The following is a 12,619-nucleotide window of genomic DNA, read 5'->3' as shown; positions in this document are numbered from 1 at the left end:
TGACCTGTCTCTCATTTTATGAATCAAGTAATTTTATGCACGCAAGAATGAAGGAACGTGCGAAAAGGCGTTACATGCTGTTCAGGCACGTGGAAGTGGGAAGACAGTTTGAAGTTGCCTTAAATGTCACCTAATTTCTTATTTCAGATCAATACATTATTATAACTATTGTTTAAGCAGGACGGAGTTCATGCAAACACTGACTGACCATCACACATAAAAGCATTAGTGAGCTGAGAGAACATGTTCCTCCTGACTTTGTGGGTAAATACATGAACACAATATAGAAATATGTGCGCACGTGCAGTTCTGACTGGCGTGTGTCTTTTATACAAACACTGTTTCCACCTAAACTTTGCTTGTTCTTAAAAAAGTTATTTCATAGCCACTTGGCTCCTAATGGGAACTGTTTGCTTTCAGTGTTTCGTGCTTATGATCATTTTAGGTCTCTGGTCTGCAGAATTTCCCCTTCTCACAACATCTAGATTGCTCAGCAACGTTCGGCTGCTTCTGCTTTGTGATTGCATCACTTAATCCATTTCCCGTCCATAACAGGGATAGAGAGACATCTAATTCCTCCCTGCTGAAAAAAGTCATAGAACCCATTAAAACTGTCTGTCGGTTCCTGGTGGTTTTCAGCGGTCTCTGATGGTGTTCTGGGTTGATATCACAGTGTAAGGGGTTGAAATCATTTAATTAGGTGTTCTGGGACTGATTCCATTTACAGTTGTCCGTTTCCTAATGGTCTCTAATGGCAACCATCAAGCCAATTCCCGTAGTAAACCATCAGGTTTTATTCCTAACGGTTCTAATCGTCTTTAGCACGGCTGTGATGAGTTTCAGCAGTACTGTGTTTGTTTTTCTGCGAATGAACCCGACATTATGTTTTATCGTCGTGGTTTTACTTTCACTGGAGCTCTTGTTGCCCAACAGTTCGTGTTTCACTGTTTTTCCGAGAAGGGGAGTGCTGCAGACCGGAGCCCTAAAGGGGAAGAAACTGGGGGCGGGAGTCTGTCAATAATTTTTTGCATCAACCAATTAAATAACTACTCTTGGTCGTCAGTCACATTTTGCATTGGCCAACCGCAGATTAGAACCAGCTGTCCGTCATTTCTTGCATTAGCCAATCTAAGGGTCTGTCTGGTATGGGAGGCAAATCCAGCCAAAAAAGAAATTAAAATTAAAACCATAAAATGAAAATGCAAACCTCTTTTTGCCATTTCTTTTTCCAAACATCTGCGCAAATATCCTGCCAAAATTGAAAATTGCAATTTCATTTTTCACATGAGCACGAGCCATTTGTGACAAAAATAAAAATAAATGCAAAACAGCTATTTTTCATTTCATTTTAGTAGTAATTCTGGGTTTTCATGGCCAAATCTAAAATGAAAAAGCTAATAGAGAAAAGAAAATCCAAGCTTCACTTTGGCTTTGGCTTTTCTCCATGAAATGCAGAATACGAGTCAAAACCAAAATGCAGTGTTTATGTTCTTATTTCTTTTTCACAGCAATCGGCTGCAGATCTGACAAAATGAAAATGAAAATGCAAAACTGATAAATCAACAGCAAAGTGACAGTTTGTGATTCAGCTTTCAGGCAAATGCAAACGAACATCAGCGCCACCTGCTGGACATTTACTTTACATTTTCCACTTTTCGCTTTCAAACTGACCAACATGCAAATATATGTTAATTAGCACTAGGCGGGGCTAAACTGGAAATGTTATACTGGCATTTATATCGAGATACATAATAGTTTTCTAAGTTATACGAACCAGTATGTGCTCGACCAGGCCTGCGTTTGGTCTGATACCTTTTCTCTGAGGCCGTTTTTTTCTGACGGTATTTGTGCTGACGTTCAGTTTCACCAGATCTGAGTCATCACGATGGTTTTTCTCGAGACTCAAAGTCGTTCAGCTTGAGGAATGATGCCGTTCTGACTCAGAGGTCTGAGGATGTCCTAATATGTACCTCGTAGCCCCACCCAATGCTAATTAACATATATTTGCATGTTGGTCAGTTTGAAAACGAAATCGAAAAGTGGAAAATGTAAAGTAAATGTCCAGCAGGTGGCGCTGATGTTCGTTTGCATTTGCCTTTTCATTCTGACACCTAAAGCGCGTCCGCGCCGAAAACTGAATCACAAACTGTCATTTTGCTGTTGATTTATCAGTTTTGCATTTTCATTTTCATTTTGTCAGATCTGCAGCCGATTGCTGTGAAAAAGAAATAAGAACATAAACACTGCATTTTGGTTTTGACTCGTATTCTGCATTTCATGGAGAAAAGCCGAAGCCAAAGTGAAGCTTGGATTTTCTTTTCTCTATTAGCTTTTTCATTTTAGATTTGGCCATGAATACCAGAATTACTACTAAAATGAAATGAAAAATAGCTGTTTTGCATTTATTTTTATTTTTGTCACAAATGGCTCGTGCTCATGTGAAAAATGAAATTGCAAATGTAGGTATTTCATTTCATTTTCAATTTTGGCAGGATATTTGCGCAGATGTTTGGAAAAAGAAATGGCAAAAAGAGGTTTGCATTTTCATTTTATGGTTTTAATTTTAATTTCTTCTTTGGCTGGATTTGCCTCCCATATACATGTCTGCAGACCTGCACTCTCAGCCTGACCTGAACCGCCAGCCGTCAGCGCCCTCTGACACGACAGTGTTTTTGTCGGTTTTATGAGGAAAAACCAACTATTTGTATCTGCAGCCTGGAGAACCAGTGGGCGTAACGAATGGGCGGAGACACTGTCAATCAAAACTTGCATTGGCCAATCACAAGTGTGAATGACCTGTCTCTCATTTTATGCATCAGCCAATGGTTTGAAGGTACTTCTGCTTGTCCGAACAACACCGTTTTTCATACACAATCTCAGGGCAGGCCCCGAAGCGTGAATCCGCTGTCGTTCTGACCCGCACTCATCCGTTTGTCGTTTTATTCCATCTTTCCTATCTCCCATAGACTTACATTGAGCGGACTGTTGGCAGCATGCCAGACATGATGTCACAATGGGCCGTTAACTCACACATCCATCCAAACTCACGCACGGAGCCCAACGTCTCACCCGCTCCCAGCTTAATGCTCAGCAGTGGCAGCACACAATGATTTTTTTTAAGGCGGAACTGCTTTTAAGGTGGAATTGCACTTAGCTAGCACAAGAACTAATCCATGGCCATACTGACCTGCACTCCTCTTTGTGTCGTTTTTTCATCCCTCGTTCCTCCCGTAGAGTCCCATTAATTTTCGGCACCACTCAAACTCTTACTTCTTTGCCTCACAGTCACCAAAATGCACGTACTCACTCAGGGCAGGTCCCCAAGCTCTAATTCACAACCATAATGACCCGCACTCCTCTATTTGTCATTTTTTCATCCCTTGTTCCTCCCATATAGTCCCATTAATTTTCGCCACCACTCAAACTCTATCACTTCTTTGCCCGACAGCCACCAAAATGCATGTACTCATTCAGGGCAGGTCCCCAAGCTCTAATCCAAACTCTAATCCACAGCCACACTGACCTGCACTCATCTATTTGTCGTTTTTACATCCCTCGTTCCTCCCATAAATTTTGCCACCACTCAAACTCTATTACTTCTTTGCCCGAGAGTCACCAAAATGCATATACTCACTCAGGGCAGGTCCCCAAGGTCTAATCCGCCACCATACTGACCCGCACTCCTCTTTGTGTCATTTTTTCATCCCTCGTTCCTCTCACTGAGTCTCATCCATTTTCGCCACCACTCAAACTGTATTACTTCTTTGCCCGACAGCCACCAAAATGCATGTACTCACTCGGGGAAGATCACCAAGTTCTAATCCACAGCCATACTGACTATTTGTCATTTTTTCATCCTTCGTTCCTCCCGTAGAGTCCCATTCATTTTACCACCACTCAAACTCTATTACTTCTTTCTCCAAAACCCACCAAAATGCATGTACTCACTCAGGGCATCGCTCCAAGCACTTATCCACAGCCATACTGACCTGCACTCCTCTGTTTCTGATTTTTTTCATCCCTCGTTCCTCCCTTAGAATTCCATTTATTTTTGGCCAAACCATAGCCCTGTTTTTTCCATTGTGCAACAGACACTAAAATTCATGGGCACATTCTCAAGCTCTAATCCACAGCCACACTGACCCACACTCATCTATTTGTCGTTTTTTCATCCCTCGTTCGTCCCATAGAGTCCCATTTATTTTCTTTCACAACAAAGTCCTAATCTGTCTTTTTCTCAACAGCCACCAACGTACATGTACTCTTTCAGACCAGGTCTCCATCTCTAATCCACAGCCATACTGACCAACACTCCTCTATGAGTACTATTTTCATCCCTCATTCCTCCTATAGAATTCCATAGTAACCGCGGCGCAACCATTCCGCGTTTCCTTTAGGAAATGCGCTTTTCTAGTTATAACTTTTGTTTAAGCAGGACGGAGTTCATGCAAACACTGACTGACCATCACACATAAAAGCATTAGTGAGCTGAGAGAACATGTTCCTCCTGACTTTGTGGGTAAATACATGAACACAATATAGAAATATGTGCGCACGTGCAGTTCTGACTGGCGTGTGTCATTTATACAAACACTGTTTCCACCTAAACTTTGCTTGTTCTCAAAAAGTTATTTCATAGCCACTTGGTTCCTAATGGGAACTGTTTGCTTTCAGTGTTTCGTGCTTATGATCATTTTAGGTCTCTGGTCTGCAGAATGTCCCCTTCTCACAACATCCGGATTGCTCAGCAACGTTTGGCTGCTTCTGCTTTGTGACTGCATCACTGAATCCATTTCCCGTCCATAACAGGGATAGAGAGACATCTAATTCCTCCCTGCTGAAAAGTCATAGAACCCATTAAAACTGTCTGTCGGTTCCTGGTGGTTTTCAGCGGTCTCTGATGGTGTTCTGGGTTGATATCACAGTGTAAGGGGTTGAAATCATTTAATTAGGTGTTCTGGGACTGATTCCATATACAGTTGTTCGTTTCCTAATGGTCTCTAATGGCAACCATCAAGCCAATTCCCGTAGTAAACCATCAGGTTTTATTCCTAACGGTTCTAATCGTCTTTAGCACGGCTGTGATGAGTTTGAGCAGTACTGTGTTTGTTTTTCTGCGAATGAACCCGACATTATGTTTTATCGTCGTGGTTTTACTTTCACTGGAGCTCTTGTTGCCCAACAGTTCGTGTTTCACTGTTTTTCCGAGAAGGGGAGTGCTGCAGACCGGAGCCCTAAAGGGGAAGAAACTAGGGGCGGGAGTCATTTTTTGCATCAACCAATTAAATAACTACTCTTGGTCGTCAGTCACATTTTGCATTGGCCAACCGCAGATTAGAACCAGCTGTTCATTCGCAGAAAAACAAACACAGTACTGCTCAAACTCATCACAGCCGTGCTGAAGACGATTAGAATCGTTAGGAATAAAACCTGATGGTTTACTATGGGAACTGGCCTGATGGTTGCACGTGCGCACATACTTCTATATTGTGTTCATGTATTTACCCACAAAGTCAGGAGGAACATGTTCTCTCAGCTCACTAATGCTTTTATGTGTGATGGTCAGTCAGTGTTTGCATGAACTCCGTCCTGCTTAAACAATAGTTATAATAATGTATTGATCTGAAATAAGAAATTAGGTGACATTTAAGGCAACTTCAAACTGTCTTCCCACTTCTGCGTGCCTGAACAGCATGTAACGCCTTTTCGCACTTTCCTTCAAACCATTGGCTGATGCATAAAATGAGAGACAGGTAATTCACACTTGTGATTGGCCAATGCAAGTTTTCATTGGCAGTCCATATCTGTTATATGATTGGCCGATGCAAGAAGTGATTGACAGTGTCTCCGCCCATTCGTTACGCCCACTGGTTCTCCGGGCTGCAGATACAAATAGTTGATTTTTCCTCATGAAACCGACAAAAACACTGTTGTGTCAGAGCGGCGCTGACGGCTGGCGGTGCAGGTCAGGCTGAGAGTGCAGGTCTGCAGACAGACCCTTAGGTTTTACTAATGCAAGAAATGACGGACAGCTGGTTCTAATCTGCGGTTGGCCAATGCAAAATGTGACTGACGGCCAAGAGTAGTTATTTAATTGGTTAATGCAAAAAATGATTGACAGACTCCCGCCCCCAGTTCTCGCCCCTTTAGGGCTCGAGTCTAACGCCGACGCCGCCTGAATGAAGGGCTGTGTATTTACTGTGGGAAGGAGGGTCGTGTCAGAATCAGCTGTCCCATTCGTCCTCGTAAACCGCCAGGCTACGTGACCCAGCGCACGAGTTCCGACTCCTGTGCTGACACGGTGAGTGTGCCTGATCCTCCTGTCTCCTTAAACATGTTCACTGTTCCTGCAACTTTGCAATACCTTAAGCCTTTTTCGTTTCAGCCCTTGTGGATTCAGGAGCAGCGGGGAACTTCACTGACCAAGCCATAGTTCAGAAAATGGATCTCCCCATCCACAAACTAGACACTCCGCGAAAGATCCATGCCTTCAATGAGCAACCCATTGGAGAGGGTGTAGTCACACATCACAGAGCCTCTTAAAGTGACATTTGGGTCCATCCACAGTGAGCTCCTATCATTTTATGTGCTCTGTTTATCTTCACACCCAATTATTTTGGGTTTGCCATGGCTCACAAAGCACAACCCTAACGTTTCATGGAAGGAAAAGGACATCACAAGCTGGGCCAAAGACTGTTTTGCGTGACGCCTTCCTAAGAGTAGCTTCCACCACCACTGAAAGCCCTTCCAGCCCAGTTTTTTCTGGGCCATTATGAATCCACAGTTTACATCACAGGTATGGAAGGCATTCATGGATAAATTGGGGGTTTCGGTCAGTCTTATCTCAGGTCACAGATAACCAGCTAATGGTCAAGTTGAACGCCTTAATCAAGAAATTGGTCGTCTTCTTAGGGCTGGCCGATAAAACGATAACGATAATTATCGCGATATAACTTTTTCTCGATAGAGCGTTACGACATGTTCGATAAATGTTCGATATAATACACTATTCTCACACTTCCACGTTCAGCGAAAGCCTTGGTGGCGTTTTCTACTGCAAGGAAAGCGACACTACTGTCGCCAGGAGAGGGCGCACTTCCAAGTTTTTCTACATGATTAGAGAGGGAGGGAGCCACGAGTAAGATGAGTCTTTAGCAACGGCTGAAACGCGGAGTTATACATTCCCTGTTTGAGTGGAGCGACCGGTGATCTGCTCTCCTGTGACCGAGTGTGAGTCACGAGGTCAGTGGTGTAACTATACTGTCCTACAGTGAACTCACCTCTTTCTGTACATCCTAACCAGCTTTAGCAGCGTTAAATCACAATCCTCACAACTACAGCGCTGTTACAGCGCTCGGACAGTCATAATTTAGTATTAGTGCATTCGCAAGCACTAGTGAAAGAGTGAAGTGAAAGAAAGAAGTGGGTTCATGTAAATTACAGCCCTGATTTAAACGAAAGTAAACTAAGGAAGCTGTGAGGCATTGGAGAGTGGGAGAGCGCTATCTTTCCAGGCTAGCTGTTTTTAGCAGCTGGCTAACTTGAAGCAGCGCTCTGTCACTCCAAAACACAGAGAATTGATGATACTGTAGATCAAACACGACACAAAAGCACTGCTTTCAGTTTAAACGCACCTAAAAAGAGGACTCTGTTTGTCTGGTGTTGATATATTGAGGTTCACCCCTTAAACTACTACGATAGTATAGAGAAATCCAGTCGTCTAGCTGGTGTCTGAATACTGTGATACTGTCATTTGTAACGGGGTAGCCGAGCACTCGTCACCAGCTAAAATAATCTGTTTTCTTTCATAAATTATGACTATTACAAAATAGCCATGCTTTTCCAGCTGGTAAAAACAGTTCACCAGGCACTTTCTCCCACTCTCCCATGACAGATTTGTGAAATGTTCCACTGTTTGGTGAGTGTTTGTCGTGTTCCGACCATAAGGCATAGTTTAAAACAGCAATTAACCACCCAGGAGCAAAGATCAGCCTTCAAACTTGAAAGAAATAATGATTTGACATTTATCACGGTATGTATCGATATCGAACGATATGAATTTTGTTTATCGTGATAACATTTTTGGCCATATCGCCCAGCTCTACGTCTTCTATGTCATTACTGTCATGACCAACAAAGGGAGTGGTCACGTTTCCTTCCGTGGGCAGAATATGCACAAAATTCACTCCACAGCACATCCACTGGCTAAACACCTTTTCAGTGTTTTTTCTAGGATTTCAACCTCGTTATTCCCCTGGAATTCTGAAAGGACTGAGGCTCTGGCTGTCAAAGAATGGTTTGGACATAGTGAGAGGACTTGGTAACAGACCCATACTTGCCTTGGTTTGGCGGTGCGCCGTCAGAAGGAACAGGCGGATCGGCGTAGAGGTGATACCCTTTCTTTTAATCCTGGTGACAGAGTATGGCTGTCTACTAGAGACCTCAAACTCAGACTCCCATGCAAGAAATTAAGCCCTCGGTATGTCGGGTGTAACGTAGGAGGCATTGGGGCAGGATGCAAGTGTGAGTTGCTTTTATTTAAAGGAGATTCAAAGTCCAAAAACACAGAGCCAGAGGTGAGTGGAACAGATAAATCCATGAACAAAGTAAACCACAACTACACAAGAGACCACAACAGGGTATATAGACACAATGCAAGACCAAGGGACTGAGCAAACACAGGGGTATAAATACCAACAGAAAACGAGATACACCTGAGACCAAAAAGAGGTTGGGGCAGGGAGACAAAGAACAGGACAGGACAGGGGAGGAGCCAACATGACAACAAAAGCACATGTCAAAAGAAAACAAAACCACATGGCAGATAAACAAAAACATAGCACTGGGAAGCGAAGAAAAAGGCAAAAACAGAGAAAGACCAGGACAAAGAGTGAACGGATGTTACAGAAGCCCCCCCTCTAACGCGCAGCTCCCAAGGCGCGAAAAGGAACACACCAAGGGAGCTGGCTCAGAGGGGGAGGCTAAAAACAAGAGCTGGACAAGAGACTGACCTAAGAAACTAGACAGGAATGCACAGGAAACTAATCAAAAGACTGGACATGAGACTAGACAAAGTGCTGGATGGGAGACTGGACTGTGGACTGAACATGGGACTGGGCAGGAGACGGGACAAAGGACGGGACAAGACATGGATTATGAGGCTGGACAGGAGACAAAACATGAGGCGGGACTACGGGCTGGACAGAAGAGGAAACATGAGACAAGACTGGAGACGCAACTTTAGATGAAAGTGGAACGAGAACAGGAGACTGGACTGGAGATGAGACAGGAGGGAAAACTGAAGATTGCACTGGAGAACAGAGAGGAAACTGGACCTGAGACAGGACAACAGATGAGACAGGAGACTGAGCTGGAGACTGGACAGAAGATGGGATAAAGGACTGGACAGGGGGACAGACAGGTGACTGGACAAAAGACTGGGTAGGAGGCTGGACAAATGGCAGAACAGGAGAGGAATTTAACATAGACATGGGTACAAGAACAGACAGGGTCACTGGTACAGGGACAGACACATGAACAGGGATGGGCACCAAAAGACCAGACACAAAAACAGGAACACTGATGGAGACTGGTACAGGGATATACAAGGTGATAGGGACAGAAACAAAACTATGGATTGGAGATTGGGCAAACACAGAAGGAAACACAGAATTGGGGTCAGACTGAGTAGAGAGCTAGAAGTGTGGTCTGGCAGGGAACTGAAAAGGTGGCTGAGCAGGGACTGGAACAGGTCGTGGAGGAGACCATGGAACGTAACGTGAAGCTGAAGCGGGAGCAGGGCACTGAGAGGCCGGCGCTGGAGCGGGGCGCTGAGGGGCCGGCACAGGAACAGGAGAGGCCCTGGGAGCAGGAACCAGTGAGACCCTAGGAGCAGGAACAGGAGAGGCCCTTGGAGCAGGAACAGGAGACATAGGAACTATAGGCAGGTCTGGAGACTCGGAGGCCGGCTGGTCAGGGAAATCGGAAGCCGGCTGGCAAGGAGACACTGAGTTGAGAGCATACATAGGCTGAGCCTCGCTGACATCTTGGGGTGCAGGCAGGCCTGCTGTGACGTTCTGGGGTGCGGGCTGGACCGCACCGACGTCCTCGGCGGCAGGCAGGCCTGCTGCAACGTCCTCGGCGGCAGGCGGGCCTGCTGAGACATCCTGGGGTGCAGGCTGGGCCACAACACCGTCCCTGGAGGCAGGCGGGCCTACTGAGGCGCCCGCGGAGGCAGGCGGGCCTGCTGAGACGTCCAGGGGTGCAGGCTGGGCCACACCACCGTCCCCGGAGGCAGGCAGACCTGCTGCGGCGCCCTCGGAGGCAGATGGGCCTGCTTCAACGTCCTCGGGGGCAGGCGGGCCTGCTGAGGTGCCCTCGCCGGAAGGACAGCCCCTTGGCTTAGCAGAGGCCTCAAGAAGCAGCGTCTTGCAGGGTAACTAAGAAAATCTTGCTTGCAGCAACTTTAAAAAATCCCTGCACAGTCCTTGCTTCTTTAGCCCTTTTCTCGAGCACAATATCAGCCCACTCTAAGACCTTGCCTCTGAGAAAAGTCCGTAAGAACAAAACTTTACAATGTCTGGTGGGGGGGGACATTGTAAATATTGAAGGTAGAATCTGCACTGCATGATAAATCCGTCGCAAGTGTCATCTTCACCATCATACTCACTAGGGGCAGCCATCAACGAAGGAAGGAGAAGAGATTCCCAAGACTGGAGAGCAGAAAGTAATTCCTCCAGATATTTAAGTTCTCCCTTTTGGGGGAGAACAAGACTCGCTGCATCCTTGTTAGGTCTTGCATTCTATAATGTAGGAGGCATTGGGGCAGGATGCAAGTGCGAGTTGCTTTTATTTAAAGGAGATTCAAAGTCCAAAAACACAGAGCCAGAGGTGAGTGGAACAGATAAATCCATGAACAAAGTAAACCACAACTACACAAGAGACCACAACAGGGTATATAGACACAATGCAAGACCAAGGGACTGAGCAAACACAGGGGTATAAATACCAACAGAAAACGAGAAACACCTGAGACCAATAAGAGGGCGCGGCAGGGAGACAAAGATCAGGTGAAGACAGGGCAGGACAGGGGAGGAGCCAACATGACAACAAAAGCACATGTCAAAAGAAAACAAAAGCACATGGCAGATAAACAAAAACATAGCACTGGGAAACCAAGAAAAAGGCAAAAACAGAGAAAGACCAGGACAAAGAGTGAACGGATGTTACATCGGGCCCTTCAAGGTGTTAAGACGGATCAATCAGGTAACATATAGACTGGAGTTACCCCATCAGTATAAAATCTCACCCGGTTTTCATGTCTCACTCAGGCTGGTGATCCCTAGTCCTCTGGATGATGCCTCCCCTCAGGTGACTCCTCCTCCATTAGACATTGATGGCGTCCAGGCCTACAGGGTGAATATCATTCTGGATTCTTGACGCAGGAGGGGGCTCATCCAGTATCTGGTGGACTGGGAGGGGTACGGCCCTGAAAAGCGTTGCTGGGTGCCAGCAGCTGACATTTTGGATCCGTCGCTGCTGATTTTCACCGAGGCAGACCTGACCGTCCTGGTCCCAGACCTCAGGGTCGTCCCCCCTGGCCGAGCCCTTAGCGCTCCAGGAGTTGTGTGTCAGGAGGGGGGTTTTGTCACACCTACTGGCTGTTCCTTCATTCAGAGATCAGCTTCTCCAGAATATTGAGAGCTGACTCCTCCCACACTCACACACCTGCTTACAATCTGCTCATCAGCCACCCTTTATAACCATGACTCTCACGCTGCCTCCTTGCGAGGTACTGCCACTCTCAGTGACTTTGCTTTTTTAAAAGACAGCTGGTCTTTACAAATTATGTAAAAAAAAAAAAAGACTACAAAAATGGAGACAAGCTTTTGCCCCGACAGCAATGACAGGTAGTAGAAGGTGAAAAATTTTAATTTGTTGATTTTTAAACTATATGGTTTTGTAAGGGTTCAGCCGGCCCCGCCTGCTGCCAGCAGAGGGCGACGGCAGCAGGGTGTCCGGCCTGCGCCGCCTGCTGCCAGCAGAGGGCGACCTTTCATAACCCCATCGGGGGTAGGGAGGCGGCACCCCGCCTCCTGGCCCTCTCCCAAGGAACCTGTTCGGTGGCGGATTATGCCATCGAGTTTCGTACCCTGGCCGCTGAAAGTGGCTGGAATGAGGAGGCGCTAACTGCCGTATTCCATCAGGGACTTAACGGGAAGCTCAAGGATGAACTAGCCACCCGGGAGCTGCCCTCCACGTTAGAGGGTCTCTATGACGTATGCATCCGTCTGGATACCCGCATGCGTCAAAGAGACTTGGACCGGAGAGGTGGTTCCCGCGCTCCTGTCTCCCGTCCCCCCTGGCGCCCCTCTCCAGCCAGGTCACCACCTAGCAGGGACCTGCCTGAGCCCATGCATCTCGGTAGTGCTGGGCTGCCTGATCGCGGTTCTGGGCCTCAATCATTTGAGACCAGACGCCCTGGCAATACTAGCAAGCCATGGGGAAACGCACGGGCCCGCTCCGGTCAGGGGGACCGGTGAGGGGCCAGTCATCCTTTTCCCCCACTTCGGGGCTCTTCTTGGAAGTAAAACTTTCATGGGGGCCCAGTCAACACACA

This window comes from Colossoma macropomum, unplaced genomic scaffold (assembly GCF_904425465.1).
Source record: "Colossoma macropomum unplaced genomic scaffold, Colossoma_macropomum, whole genome shotgun sequence".
NCBI lineage: Eukaryota > Metazoa > Chordata > Actinopteri > Characiformes > Serrasalmidae > Colossoma > Colossoma macropomum.
This window is presented reverse-complemented; position numbering follows the sequence as displayed.